The following is a 13,725-nucleotide window of genomic DNA, read 5'->3' on the forward strand; positions in this document are numbered from 1 at the left end:
GCGCCCGCTGACTGGCTGGCGTGCCGGCTCGCGGGGCGGTTAGGCCCGCCCACCTGCCCCGCGGGGCGCTGACCCACTGCCCTCGGCGCCTCCCCCGCTCCTCCTCGTGGTTCGTTCCTCTCCGCACTCCCGGCTGCGGAAGGCGCGTCCATGTGACCGGGGAGAGGGGCGGAACGTGGCCAGGGGAGTCGCTCGCCCACGCCGCGGCCCCCCCCCATCCCATCCGCACCTGGGCAGAGGCCAGGGCCAGCAGCCGCGGTGTGACCTGCAAGGTCGATGGGCTTTTTCCCCGCATCCCGAGCCGTAAGGCCTGGGGCCAGATCCTGATGGGACGGGGCGGCAACCGAGCCCTTGGCTCGGGGATTTCCAACTCAGAAGTGACAACCGGAGCAGCTCAGTTTTTGGCTGCCCTTCCTCGAGGCCCCAAAGAAATAGCGTGCGTGCGTCTGCAGTTCTGCAATTGCGAAGGATGTTTCTGCGCCTCTCCCCGTCCCATCCTGCGCGACACACGTACACACACACACACACCCCTACGAGCCCTTCCTGACAGACCAAAATTCAAACTTCCGGGACGTAGCATCTAGGGCAAGTTATTTCCTCCGAGCACTCTAAACTATTAAATGGAAATAGTTATCAGCTACCTCATGGGGCTCTTTTCACGGATCAGTGATATAATGTATGAGAAAGGCCTGCTAAAGAGAAAATCCTGAATTTAAAGGTTTCTAACCTAATGTCCCCTTTCACGACAGAGATTATCCTAGAGATTCCCGTATTCTCTCTTGCATTTGGAAGGTGACCAGAAATTCTTTAATTATTTGTCAGACCACGAGTTCTGAGTTTTGGGTTGGAAAATGTGGTCACCGGTGAGTTGGGAGACTGGTCTGGACCACTGCTGGACGGCAGCCAGAAAGAGGCACTGGAGACTTAGCTTGGGAGGAAGAGGGATCATACAGAGAGTTGGGGGAGGGGGGCTCTGTCTTCCCTATCCACCCTAGAAAGTTTTACCTGCCCAGAACAGGCACCTATATATAAGGCATTTCCGCCCCTTGGGCTGCTTCCCTTCCACAACGACCACACATGCGTTCATCTGGCCCTGTGGGGAGAAGCAATGGTCAGTAGGCATCATTAGGCTGTTCCCACAAGGTAGACCTGGGGCATTGCTCCTGACCAGAAGGCTTCTATTAGAGCTTAGCAGTAAAAAGAAAGGTCTTATGACTCAGCCCACATCCAGCCACAGAACAGAACCCAAGATGTTCATCACCAGCAGGTGGCCCAGGAGAGGGTATTCCAGGGCAAGGCCGGCAGGCAGGACTGTGTGGGAGTTGAGAGGCCCTGAAAGGCTGGGCTGCAGATCAGAATCTAGGCCCTCAGATGAGGAGCACAGGCTCAGCGGCTGCTTGCATTCTGCCTGTCTCCAGCAGGCAGCATTTTCCACTTCCTGGAAGCACGGATTTGAAACAGAGAACTACCTCCTCCGCAAAACTTTTGTTGCGTCTCTTGGTCACTGATTCTTCCACTAAAGTCTCAAAACACCTTGCGCAATCCCCTATCATAGCACGCATCACAGTGTATTGTAAATCCCTATTTTCATGATTCTCCCCTCCTTAGACTGACCTACATGGGAGCAATCTAGTACACGTTTGAACAAATGAATGAATCTTCCCTCATCGAGCTCGCAGCCGGGCCTTAAAATGTCAGTAAATAATACAATAACAACGTAAGGAAAACAACAATGGCTATGATAATGGCTACAAATTTTTAAGCATCTACTGTATACTAAGCCCTGGGCAAGCTGTTTTTTAACGTATCATCAAGTCTACTCTTCAAAATAACCCTATAAGGAAGGTATTATTACCGTCGTTTTCAAGGGGATTGGAAGTTCAGAGAGATTAAGTGGCAGACCCAGGATTAAGCACAAATATCTGCCTGGGAGGCCCAAATAAGCATAATGTTAGTCTCTGCCTCCAGTGAATAACTGGTGTCTCTCAGAGTCGGCTGGAACCCCTTCTGAGATGTTGGAAACACCCCGCTCTGAGAGCGAGAGCCCTGAGACCAAGACACCACCATACCTCCAGGTCAGCAGGAAAATGCTCTAACCCCTGACATAAATGACCTCACCCAGATGGCTTCCCAGGGAAGGCTGCACACCTCAATACGGATCAGGAACTGGGCTGCAGGCACCTTAGTACCGTGCAAACCACCCCTTGGCAGTGAGTTTCACCCATCATGAGTGCCCTGAGTTTATCCAGTGCCTTTGCTGAAACGTTCCAGTTTCCATTAGCTTATTAATCTTCCCAGTGGCCCTGTGAGGCAAAGCTGGCAGTATTCTGGGCCAACTTTATAGAGCGTTAGCTTCTTGAGAGCAGGAGCCGTGTGGGTGCTGGAGTTAGAAGAAGAAGTAATGGTGGTGTGGCAAAGAAACGGAGACCCTTGAAGAAGTGGTTTTAGACAGAGATGGGGACACAAACCAGGTGCCTGGTTCCCACCCTGGGACTCTAGACTGTTTCATCTGGCATCCTTGCATTGCCATTAAGTTCCTGGTTAGCCCTGGGAAGTTACTTCATCGAGTCTCAATTTCCTCATCTGTAAAATGGTGAAGGTAATGGTACTTACCTCCAAAGGTCATTCTGAGCGTCACAGGAATTAGCATATAACTCAGGTAGAACCATACTGGACACGTAATAAGTGTTCAATAAATGTTAGCTATTCTTACAATTATTAGAATTGTACTTGGCACTGTGGAATGCATAAATGAAATAAGCTTTGCGACTACTGGTTCTACAGAATTTATTTCAAAATTGCAGGCTCTGGGCTTACTACTAGCATTGTGACCTTAACTTCATCTGTGAAATGGGATAGCCCTGAAATGAAGGCAGTGAAGATCTTGTAAGTGCTTTGTAAACTGTCGAGAAGTATGTAAACATTAACCATTGTTTTGTACTATGACTGTACAGGAATCCTAGCTCTGCCCCTTAAATTCCTGACCTCTAAAGTTTCTTCATGTGCATTACGGCCATGGTGATCACATCAATCTCAGGGGGCTGTTGCGAAAAAAAAAAATTAAATGATTAATGACAATATATTTGTAGTGCCTAGCAGGGTGGAGATGGACCATGCATGTTACTTCCCTACCCCCTGACAAGTGTTGAGGCAGGATGTGGTGAGAAATGTATGAAACCAATAGAGCCGGGATTATTCCTGGCTCTGCCACTGTGAGGCCTTGGGCAAGTTACCTAACCTCTCTGAGCTTTCAGATCCCTTGCCTCCAACAAGAGATAAGGTATGACTACTTAGCAGTTTCAGGAAGACGAAACTGACTGACCCGGTCCAGACCTTGCCTCAGAGTAGGGGCTTGCTCAGTAAATGAGAGTTAGTAACAACTGTACGGACAGACCTTAGGAGCTACTCTTAGGAAAGGACCCAGTTGGAAGCAAAGACCAGAATTCCCCAACCCGATACCAGATGGGGTCATGAGCTGCAAAATAATCGATCCAGGCTCTACAAAGTGCAGCTGAGCTTGGGAGGTTCCCGCCCAGCACTGCCTCGCTCGTCCGCTCGTCCGGACCCTGTGGACCCGTCAGGAGAAGGCCAAGAGAGGACCCAACCCCTCCCAAAGTGATAACCCGGGAGGAGGAGGCAGGGGGAGGAAGGAATGTACTGATTCACCGCCCCACCCATCCCCTGCCTCTAATCTCTCTTCCGGAATTTTACAGCCCTCTCGTACTGGGGCGGAGGCGGAGGGGGTAGGGCGCCGGTTACTGCCTGCTGCTGGACCCCCACCCCCACCCCCTTGCCAATCAGCTGCTGCGGAAAGCCTCGGGGAGTGGTGCACAGACCCCGGCAGCTTGCTCCCTGCCGTGCGTGCTGTTGGGGGGAGCCCTGCGCGTTGGTTGAGGAGCTGTGAATTCCAACAGGCGGCCAGGCTCGCTCCCGGGTGGGTCCCTCTCTAGCCGGGTAGGAGTTGGAGAGCTGGGGCTGAATCCCGGCTCCGGCCTCAGTGCCCTGGAAGGCCGCGGCCTCCTTGGGGAACCTCCCCGCGGCCAATCAGCTCTCAGGATCCCCATCTCCACCGCAGTCAGGTGTAACTGGACTTCAGCCAGAAATCCAGAGAGAAAACGACTTCAGGAACTGGCCGCGAGGGAGAGGGGAAAGTTTAGAAACAGCTCAGCCACCTTATTTTATCTTCCTCAAGATGCGGCACCTGCAGCTGTGACAAGGTGGGTCCGCTCCAGGCGGTAGGTACTGAGAGCCGGCGGTGGACTCCCCAGTACTTTAACCTGCCCTGTCCCGTGGGGTCAGTTCACGGCATTCTCTCATAACCTCGAGACTTAGTTTCCCCGTCTGGCAGTCCCAAAATGTAAGAGAATTTGTTCATAATTGAAACGAGCTTTTGGAACTGTAACTCCCAGCAAAGGAATTAGGAGTTAATGATGTTCACAGTCAACATTTATTGAGCACTTACTGTGTGCCAAGGACTGTTGTTCTAAGTATTTTGTACGTATTAACTAATTTAATTTTCACAATAATGCTAGGACAGGGAAATTTTTATTATCCCCGTATGGAATCTGTGATGACAGCGAAGCCACTTGACCGAAGTCACCCAGCTAGCATATGACAGAGGCAGGATCTGAACCCAGGGAGTATTTTTCCAGGGCCACACACCCTCAACCACTATGCCATCTGCCTCTCCTAACCCACCTGGACATTGGTTTAACAGTGTAAGCTCTTTTCATTATGGCAACCTCTTTCAGAGTGACTTAGATTATCTGTGTGCGTATAAATGTTTAATATGTGCTCTCTGACTGTGATAATGTTTCTACACACTGAGACATCAAAGCACTAGATTAAACGGGGCAATCAAGGTCACATTGTGAGAACATTCCTTCCCAATGGTGCCAAGTGGTCTTAATTCTGTCAAGTGCTTTGGCCAGAATCTTGACTTTCCCTCCACAGTGGGTCCCATTTTACTTACTAGTAACCTGGACTACCATCTCCATACCAGTGATCCTAATTTGACTACTGCTGTGTTTTTCAAAAATGTTGACCAGCCCCCCCAAACATATCCCTTCCCTGTCCTCAGCTGTGTGCATATAAACTGCACAATTGGAGGTTTCTTACTTGGTTTCAAGCCAAAATGATAGTTCATCTTTTGTTAAAATGCAAACATGACAAGAGAGAAAAATAAACTGGATTTCACCAGCCATTTTCATGTAATGAGAACAAGATTACGAGAGCCTCCCTAAAAATGAGTTTTGGGGGAAGAGAGAGAGGACTATAAACCTCCCTGAGTTAGTGCCTGAAAGAACAGCAGAAATCATCTAGTGCAATGCCTCCTTTTATAAGCCCAGCTAAAGAAAAGGAATGTCCAAAGCCACTCAGAGATCCTGAGATCCTGAGAAGGGGTAGAGGAAACCATTGTGGGGAAGGGAACAGAAATATAGGCAAAGGGACAAAAGACTAGATATTAGCCTCAATGTCAGAAGCCTTTCCTTCCAGTGGTGGGTTTGTGTTTTTTCCTAGGCAAGCTCTACGCCCAGTGTGAGGCTTGAACTCACAACCAAGAGATCAAGAGTGGCATGCTCCATCAACTGAGCCAGCCAGGTGCCCCTCTGGTGGTGTTTTAAAAAATCTGTTCTCGGGACGCTTGGGTGGCTCAGTCGGTGAAGCGGCTGACTTGGCTCAGGTCATGATCTCAGAGTTCTGGGATGGAACCCTGTATCAGTCTCCCTGCTCAGTAGGAAGTCTGCTCCTTCCTCTCCCTCTGCTCCCGCCCTGCTCGTGCTCTCTCTCAAATAAATAAATAAATAAATAAATAAATAAATAAATAAATAAATAAAATCTTTCACAATTTTAAAAATAAATAAATAAAAAATCTGTTCTCCCCGCAGCCTTAAAAATAATATACACAGTTTATGGTATGTGAGTTATACTTTAATAAAGCTGTTAAAAAATAAGACATACTTCTTATAAAAAATTTTTAATTACAGAGATGAATATTAAAGTAAAAGTCCCCCACAATCATACCCAAAGAGGGAACCACTTTTAACAGTTTGTATTATATTGTTCCTCTAGATTTTTCTCTGCACGTTCATATTTTTTCTGTGTATTCATTTACGCATGCATGCACACACCCGTGTGCATGTGTAGGCTTAACAAAAACGGGATAGTTTCTCTTAACAATATGTCTTGGACAGTTTTCCATGTCAGTGCATTTAGATCTGTATTCTTTGAAAGGCTGCCTGCATAGTATGGATGAACTATAATTTACTTAACAGGTTCCCTAGCGATAGATATTTGGGTTGTTTCCAGTATTTTGCTATTACAAGCAGCACTGCCATGGACATTTCTGCACGTGCATCTCAGAGCCCTTTTAGGGGAATTCTATATGATAAATTACCAGAGAAACCGTACCTTTTTAAAAGACTATGCTTCATAAATTATCATTTTCATCTTATTCCAAGTGCCTCGACATAACAGCCCATTCCTGATCAAAATCACATAAAGTGCTTCGGATATAGTGTCCATGAAATAACCGTTGGTTATTTTCATGATTATTATCGCCTTTGTTTTACAAAATCATTGGGCTGCTGGGAAGAAATTCATTCCTTCAGTCAACAGTTACCGTCACGCCGCTGCCGTGGGATGGGCCTGAGGAAGCGGCAGTGAACAGATGGAGATCCTGCCCTCAAGAGGTCGACAGTCTCATTGTGGGCGGACGCGTCAGCTGGTGAGAGAAGGACGCTGGCTGCAGTAACCGCAGGAGTGATAAGGGAGCATGGAGGAGGGACATTAACCAGTCGAAGAAGGGCAGGGATGATGAGAAAGAAGTGACAGCTTCCGTTATCCAAAGAAATAAGGTAGGGGCGCCTGGGTGGCTCAGCTGGTTAAGCTTCTGCCTTCCGCTTGGGTTATGATCCCAGAGTCCTGGGATCGAGTCCTGGGATCGAGTCCCTCATGGGGTTCCCTGCTCAGCAGGGAGCCTGCTTCTCCCTCTTTCTCTCTCTTTCTCTCAAATAAATAAATAAAAATGAAATCTAAAAAAACAAAAAACAAACAAACAAAAAAACAAGACCCAGCAACAAAGAAGTAAGGTAGTTAGCTCATGCCCTGGCCACCAAAGGTATCCAAGCAAAGGCCAAGGCACCATCCCCAAGAGATACTGGTAGGAACCATAAACCAAATCAGTGGTTCTCAAACGTCCATCCTCAGACTGGTGCTAGAGCATGGCAAAAGGAGGAAAATAAAGATCAAGTGGTGAATTTTTATATGCTAAATTTGTTGGATTTTTTTTTTAGGAATTTATTTTTAAGTCATCTCTACACCCAGCGTGGAGCTCAGACTCACAACCCTGAGATCAAGAGTCCCATGCTCTCCTGACTGAGCCCGCCAGGTGCCCCTAAATTTGTTCAGTTTAAAAGACAGTCTTTCATTCTAAGAGTATGCCCTTCCTATTTGGGGGGGGGGCATATTAAAATGTCCTTTCTTTTTTTTTTTTTAAAGATTTTATTTATTCATTTGTCAGAGAAAGAGAGAGAGCACAAGCAGGGGGAGCAGGGGCCAGAGGGAGAGGGAGAAGCAGGCTCCCCACTGAGCAAGGAACCCGAAGCGGGACTTGATCCCAGGACACTGGGACCATGACCCAGGACCCTGAGACAGCAGCTTAACCTACTGAGCCACCCAGGCATCCCTGTCCTTTCTTTTATGAAGCAATGGTTGTAGAACACAATAGTTGTTTTTCTTGAATGTTCTTGTCTGGCCAAACTAAAAGCTGGCAACCACAGTTGGGACACCCTCCTTATTTTTCAAACTTTTGACTATTGATGACATCTAAAAGTCTGGGACCTCCGAGCCAAGGGACTTCTGTTATCATTATTATTGAAGTATAATTAACATACAGTGTTATATCTTCTAAGGTTCTTTCCATCCCTGTGGTTATAAGATTCTCTGCTCAACAGTAATTAAGTCCTGAAGTTAAATTAAGTTTGGAATCTGTGAACCAAACCTTTTTCAACAGACCCAAGGTAAAAATAAATACATAAATACCTGAATAAATAAAAGAAAGAAAAACAGTTTGGTACCCTCTTGAACACTTTCATTTTTTGGTTCCCAGACCACGTAAGAGTGCCTCAAGTTTCCATATAGGCTTGCTCTCCTGTTCCCAGGAAATGCAGCACTGAAGAAGAGAAGCCACAGAAATAACAGATAGAAGTGATATGGGGAAAATCAATTTGATGCCTTTTCCACAAACCTTTAAAATAGAGCAATTTAGGTGATGATGGGGTTTCATGACCAGTGGCGACAGAGCCTCTGATGGGAATGCGGGTGTTTTCCCGGCATTTCTCCAAGTGGGTTGAAAGGGGAGGGAAATGGGGTTTTTTTTCCTCCCCTTCCCCTTATAAGAAAATGGAAGCAATGAAAAGCAAAAGTCTCCTGTAACATCCACATTAAAAGGAACAAAGGAAACGCAGCTCCCCTGCAGCCAGAAAATGCAAACCCTCAGACTGGCACTGGGCAGGCCCTCCCCACCCATCCTGCTGCTGCAGGCACTGGCTAAGTATTCACCACCACACCTGACCCTGCTGTTGCCATGGCGACTCCTCACCTTTTGCATTCCTTGACTTGGGGGTTGAGAGTGGTTCAGGGCGCACTTGAGCTTTCATGTTTCTCCTTGGCTTCCGGAAAAGGAAAGGGGAGGCAAAGGAAAGATTCTAAGTTAGCTTGGCCTGCCTTGGCTATGTGCTTTTGAGCTTGGGTAACTAAGGCCTCCCTAGGTGAGAGAGGCCTGCAGCAAGGCCAAGGAGTGGAAATGTCTCTGGCAGAGCTCAAAAGACCTAGGTTCAAATCCCAGCTCCTCGATGAGTCCATTCATTCATTCAAACAAGCCCTTGTCTGGGCCAGCAGTAGCAGGCACAGAGAGATGGTTGAACAGAGTTGGCCCCGAGAGAGGGAACAGTCCAGAGAGACCGCTGGGTCGGCAGAGCCAGTGTAAGTGACTGCCCAGAGGCAGGTGCCCGCTCTATCACTGCCCGGAGAGATGACCTTTTAGGGAGGGGAGAAACCATATGAAACCCACACGGCATTGAGAAACACTCTTAGGAACACTCCAGCAAGGATTCCTTCCCCTTGAGCGTCAGATTAAGGGTGACAAGAACTGAGACTCCCACTATGACCCCTGGCAAATTAGTTCACTCCCCTGAGCCTCACTTTCCCCATCTGTAAACTGAAGCTAAGGGTAACTACCTGACTCTCATTGAGAAAAGATGCATTTGTTAATCTATAATGATGAAGCAAAGAGAAGACAGACCCAGATTCAAACCTCAACTGTCCAGTGCTCAATGGCGTGACCTTGGCTAATTCTGAACTTCCTCACTTCTGAGCCAGTTTCCTTACCTATAACATAACCATAATCATTCTAACTCATAAGAGTTTTGCTAGAATGACATGAGCTAACTCAGGGAAACCACATAGCATCCGCATGTAGCCAAAAGCTGCTTACTTCTCATTACAGAAGTAAAGCTCCTGATCCAGTGCCTGGTGTGTCCTAGGTCAGATGTTATTGCTATTGTTCCATGGCACCTGGTCTGCCTTCTGTAAACATTACTTTTCCAGCCTTTCTGGAGCTTTTCCTCCAGCTACTCCACCTCGGTGCCTTCCCTAGCTTTCAAAGTGTTGGCTCTTTCTCTCCCAGGCCAAGGAGGGGGCAGCTTGAGGTCTGCATCCCTCCCTCCCCAGCATCTCCTTTATCACCTTGGCCTTAGCCTCTCTCTGGGGCTAAATGAAGGGGAGAGGGCCTGGGCCTGCTCCCGCGGGGCTCCCCCAAGAGTGAGGTGGGGAGAGGCAGGGAGTGCATCAGCCCTGATGCAATCACAGCCTCATTGCTTGGCCCACTTCCTTCTCTTTGGGTGTTTACGGGAGCCTGGATTCCACAGGAACCCAGGACGTGTGTACTGGCGGCAGGGGCAAGCAGCACGCGAAATTGAAATTGCATGACAAAGCCATACTGTGCCCACCCGGGCTTCATGCACCCCTACTCGGACACAGGAAAGAGATACCAGGTGTGAGTCCTGAGGGAGGGGCAGGGAAGGCAGGCTCCAGGAGGGAAGAACTAATCCCCGGCTGATGCCAGGGCCAGCTTCCAGACCCAGCTCCCTGAGTCCTAATGAATAGGCCCTTTATTCTTGAACTTAGAAGCTGAGGGGGAGGGAGCCACGGAAGGGGGTCTCAGGTGACCCGGAGTCTCTGAACAAGCTCAAAACGATCCTGTCACTTCCTTCCCAATAGAAATCCTAGCTGGAAAGAAGCTTGTTTTCCAATCACTTGCGTAGGATGTTGGGGGGGTAGTCCTCACCAATCCCTCAGCCTTGCTGGGTCACCTAGAGACATCCTAAGAAGTGCAGGGTTGCATAGTGGTAAAGAACAGGGCTTTTGGCAGTCAATTCTCAGCTCTTCCAGCTGCTGGCTGGATGCCCCAGGCAAGCCACTTCACTCTACCTCACAACTTCCTCTTGTCAAATGGGATAGTAAGAGTAGGTGACTTCAGAGATCAAACCCATAGGCCCACAGAACAGTGCGGGGCAGTGGTAAAGGTGCTCAATGACTATGAGGTATTGTTATTTTTACTCAGACCTTGGGGCGGGGGGCAGAGACAAAAAGCCTCCCGGCATCAGCTTTTTGCTCCCAGATCCAAGCCCTAGAATTCTCTAGTGCTTAGAGAGCTTTTTATTTCTGAAGCTGGGGCCTAATTGTCCTTTCAATATCTAATGACTGTTTCCCAGTTATCAGGAAAGAATCTGACCTCCCCTCCCCCAGAGCTCTGAAACTTAGTAGCAAAACTTGCTCAAACTCCTGAGTCATTCAGCAAAACCAGCCCAAGGTAATCAGTGGATCAAGGAAACCCAGATGCAGAGTGGGGAAAACCCAGCCACAAAGTCGGGGCCTCCTCTTAGGGCAATTCCCTCTGTTGGCCCCTAGGATGAGCTTTCTCGCAGGTTCCACAAACAAGACGGCACCTGACACCGGAGAGCTTCCCAGGCCCTTCGGTGCCGATGCCAGAACAAGACATTGGCTGCACCTGGGTCTCCAGCCCATGGCCAGGCCTTCCCACGGAATCTTGTTTGACACAAGATCTTGGACAAACTCTCTCCTCCGTCCCTTCACACCCCAGTGCTAGGGAGAGTCAACACCCTGTCCTCCCATCCTCCCCACCCACTCATTTCTCAGCCCCTGCAACTTAACCCAGCCACTCCACTCCCATCACACTCAGCGATGAACTCTTAATTGACAGAGACTATCTCCAGGCCTTTCCTTCCTGCCCTCTCTAAACACCCCACACTGTTGACCACTCTATTCTGTAAAGTCCCCTTTCTGGGTTTCTCTGAGACCGCAGCTGCCTGGTTCTCCTCTCCCCTCTGCAACCAGCACTTTTTGGTCTGGGTTGTTGGCTGTTTTCCATTCTTCAAACATTGCTCCCTGGTTCTGCTCTTAGCCCTCTTCCCTCCTAGTCCACGTTCCCCTTCCAGAGTTAACCTGTGCCCAAGTCTGTAACTTCCATCTCTTTGCCGGTGACTTCCCAGTATCTCCAACTCAGATCTTCCCCCAAAAGTCACCTGCCTACTAGGCAGCTCTATTTGCATGACCCCAGGCACAGCAAACCCCACAGGCCCCAAAGTGAACTCTTTATCTCCCTCCCCCAAACCTGTTCCTCCTCCTGTGTTCCCCTGGTGAATGTGCTCCCTTGATGAATGACACCACCTTTTCACCCTGTTACCCAAGCCAGAGGCTCAGACATCACCCTGCCCACAAATCATCATGCTCTTAACAGGTTTTCATTCTTCCCTATTCCCTTCCATCCCCAGGGTTAATGCTTCAGTTCAGGCCTTCATCATGACCTGAAGCCTAAATTACTACAGGTCTTATAAGTGGGCTTTAGGCCTTAATTTCTCCCACTCTTCATATTAGACTCGTCTTGGAGTGTCTGGCCAGCTAGAGTCCTTTTCCTGAGGACCCACCGCAGACCTTGCCGGAGAGGTCCCCCTACACCCCCATGTTGACCTCACTGAAGCCTGCCCTGCTATCACCAGAGTGTTTTGAACCAGAGGTGCGCATCTGACCCAAGTGGCGTTGAATTCTATCTCCTGGGACTGTGACCTGGGATATAGTGACTCTAGTCTAAATACCCCCAAGGGTTACATCAGTAATAAAACGCATGCAACAACCCAAGGCGAGACAATGGGGAATGGGCAATTGTGGCAAATGGAGAGTGTGTGCCTCGTCTGAAAGCAGCAGCTGCCGCTCTGCACTAGCAGATGGTTGCCATGGGAATATAAGCCCGGACTTGTCAGATATTCTGATTTTCCAGGGTTTTTTTTTTATATGAAATTTACCCATTTTTGAATTTTGGGCACTAAGTCATTCTTTTAAATGCCACTGGCTAAGCATATCTTGTGCACGATATTTGGCCTGCGGGGCTGCCAGTTTGTAATCAGCACCAGGGAGTCGGGTTTAGGCCCTGGACTCCATACACTTTCTGCCATGTGTATGGAGAAGCAGAGAAAGCCCTCTGCATAGAGAGAACAAAGCCTGTTCCTACTGGCTCCTTGCCCTAGGTATGCCACATGCCCACATCTCTGGCCCTTCTTTCCAGGCCAGGCACGATATAATAAAGTTATGGGCTCTCAAGTCAGACAGACCTGGGTTCAAGTGCCAACTCTGGGACTCCTCTGCTGTGTGCCCTTGAGCAAGTCACCTCACCTCTCTGAGTCTCAGTTCCTTCCTCTGCAACATGGGGTACATGTTTAATAGGGTTGTTATTGGGATTGAAGGAGATATTACTCAGGAAGCCCTCAGCACAATGCCTGGCACCCAGTAAGCACTGAATGGATATTACCCAATATTATCATTATTGCCCATCAGCCGCGGGAGCGTCTGGCCTCAGCCCAGCCCTCGCTCGCAGAACGCTTTCTTGTTCTTGTAACCCTCTGGCCTTTTACCATTTGCTCTTATTACACATCACTATTTTATCTGCCTTGGCATACTGTAAATTCCTAGAAGGAAGAAACACATTTTCTCTCTCTTTGTATTGAGGAGAGAAAGGAAGCGTATGTTTTGCACATGGTAGGTGCTCAAGAAACATTTGTTGGTTCACTAGTGGAATTTAGGCTCCGTGAAAGTAAGGACCTCGTCTATCTGATACACTCGTGTAGCCCCTGAGCCTAGCACAATGCTGAGCACGTGTAAAACGCTCAATGAGGGGCGCCTGGGGGGGCTCAGTGGGTGAAGCCTCCGACTCTTGATTTCGTCTCAGCTCACGATCTCAGGGGTGTGGGATTGAGCTCCCTGTCGGGCTCAACGCAGAGTCCGCTTGAGAGTCTCTCCCTCTGCTCCTCACCCCCTCCTTGTGCTTTCTTGCTTTCTCTCTAAAGTAAATAAATAAAATCTTTTAAAAAGAACTCTCAGTTCGTGTATATTGAATAAAAGAATGAAAGACATCTGTTCTCCCTCCACCAGGATTCTTTAACATGTCCTTGGATGTTACTGGTACAAATCTCAATCTTCTGTTCTAAAACAGTAGGTTGTGGAATCTCTGTTAATAACACCCCATGTTCCCTTTGGGGAGCTGTCCTTCTCCCCTTCTCCCCTAGTGGCTCTCCCCACTCAGCGCTAGGGATGGTCATATGACTCAGGGTTGGCCAATCAGAGACCGCTATCCCCTGACTATTGTGATTG

This window comes from Ailuropoda melanoleuca, chromosome 2 (genome assembly GCF_002007445.2).
Source record: "Ailuropoda melanoleuca isolate Jingjing chromosome 2, ASM200744v2, whole genome shotgun sequence".
In the NCBI taxonomy this organism is placed as follows: Eukaryota; Metazoa; Chordata; class Mammalia; order Carnivora; family Ursidae; genus Ailuropoda; species Ailuropoda melanoleuca.